The sequence below is a fragment of the Suncus etruscus genome, chromosome X (assembly GCF_024139225.1).
Source record: "Suncus etruscus isolate mSunEtr1 chromosome X, mSunEtr1.pri.cur, whole genome shotgun sequence".
NCBI lineage: Eukaryota > Metazoa > Chordata > Mammalia > Eulipotyphla > Soricidae > Suncus > Suncus etruscus.
The window spans coordinates 127,214,779-127,217,044 of NC_064868.1; positions in this window are offsets into that span (position 1 = coordinate 127,214,779).

The window sequence follows — 2,266 nt, forward strand, 5'->3', positions numbered from 1 at the left end:
TTTCCTGGCCCCTCATTCTGTGCATATATGTTTAGGAGAGTGATTTCTTCCTGCTCTACATACCCCTTGATTAATATAAAATGTCCATCTTTGTCCCTTACAACCTTCCTGAGTATAAAGTTTGCATTATCTGATATTAGTATGGCCACTCCAACTTTTTTATGGGTGATGTTTGCTTGGATAATTTTTCTCCAGCCTTTTATTTTGAGTCTATGCTTGTTCTGACTATTCAGGTCCATTTCTTGTAGGCAGCAGAAGGTTGGATTGAGTTTTTTGATCCATTTAGCCACTCTGTGTCTCTTGACTGGTGCATTTAGTCCATTGACTTTGAGAGAAATAATTGTCCTGGGATTTAATGCCATCTTTATATCGAAATTTGCTGTGTCTTTTGGTTAGTCTTGTCTTAAATTAGGTCTTTCAGTTTTTCTCTTAAGACATGTTTTGAGTCTGTAAAGTTTCTGAGCTGTTTTTTGTCTGTGAAACCATGTATTCTTCTCTCAAACCGGAAAGTGAGTTTTGCTGGGTACAGTATTCTAGGTGAAGCATTCAATTCATTCAGTCTTGTCACAATATCCCACCACTGCTTTCTGGCCTTGAGTGTTTCTGGTGACAGGTCTGCAGTAAATCTCAATGATGCTCGCTTGAATGTAATTTCCCCTTTTGATCTTGCTGTTTTCAGAATTCTGTTTCTATCTGTGGGATTCATCATTGTGACTAGGATGTGTCTTGGGGTCGTTTTTCTGGGGTCTCTTTTGGTTAGTACTCTTCGAGCATGCAGGATTTGATCACATATATTCTTTAGGTCTGGAAGTTTCTCTTTAATGATGTTCTTGACCGTTGATTTTTCCTGAAAATTTTCTTCCTGGGTCTCTGGGACTCCAATGACTCTTAAGTTGTTTCTGTTGAGCTTATCATAGACTTCTATTTTCATCTGTTCCCATTCTTTGACTAATTTTTCCATTGTCTGTTCATTTGCTTTAAGTTTTTTTTCCAATCTCTCCTGCTGTATGGAATTGTTATGTATCTCATCTTCCACAGCACCAAGTCTATTCTCAGATTCTGATACCCTGTCCCAGAACTTATCCATTTTGTCATTCACTTTGTTTACTGACTTTTTCAGGCCTGTTAGTTGACATGTTATTTCAGTTTGGAGATTTGTGATTTCTGTCTTCATATTTTCTTGGTTCTTGTTAGTGTTCTGTTCAACTCTATCCATGGTTTCTTTGAGTTCATTGAGCATCTTCCATATTGCTAGTCTAAAGTCCTTATCTGAGAGGTTGATTAGTTGGTTGGTCATTATCTGGTCATCAGAATTGTCATCTTCATTCTCTATGTCTGATTCTGGCCTGCATTGTTTCCCCATTGTCACACTTGTATTGTGGGTTTTTCTTTTTTCTTTTTTTTTTTTTTTTTATATTTTTTCTTAATTTATTTAAACACCTTAATTACATACATGATTGTGTTTGGGTTTCAGTCATGTAAAGAACACCACCCATCACCAGTGCAACATTCCCATCACCAATGTCCCAAGTCTCCCTCCTCCCCACCCGACCCCCGCCTGTACTCTAGACAGGCTCTCCATTTTCCTCATACATTCTCGTTATTAGGACAGTTCAAAATGTAGTTATTTCCCTAACTAAACTCATCACTATTTGTGGTGAGCTTCCTGAGGTGAGCTGGAACTTCCAGTTCTTTTCTCTTTTGTGTCTGAAATTTATTATTACAAGGGTGTCTTTCATTTTTCTTAAAACCCATAGATGAGTGAGACCATTCTGCGTTTTTCTCTCTCTCTCTCTGACTTATTTCACTCAGCATAATAGATACCGTGTAAATCCATGTATAGGAAAATTTCATGACTTCATCTCTCCTGACAGCTGCATAATATTCCATTGTGTATATGTACCACAGTTTCTTTAGCCATTCGTCTGTTGAAGGGCATCTTGGTTGTTTCAAGAGTCTTGCTATGGTAAATAGTGCTGCAATAAATATAGGTGTAAGGAAGGGGTTCTTGTATTGTATTTTTGTGTTCCTAGGGTATATTCCTAGGAGTGGTATAGCTGGATCGTATGGGAGCTCGATTTCCAGTTTTTGGAGGAATCTCCATATCGCTTTCCATAAAGGTTGAACTAGACGGCATTCCCACGAGCAGTGGATAAGAGTTCCTTTCTCTCCACATCCCCGCCAACACTGTTTATTCTCATTCTTTGTGACGTGTGCCATTCTCTGGGGTGTGAGGTGGTATCTCATCATTGTTTTGATTTGCATC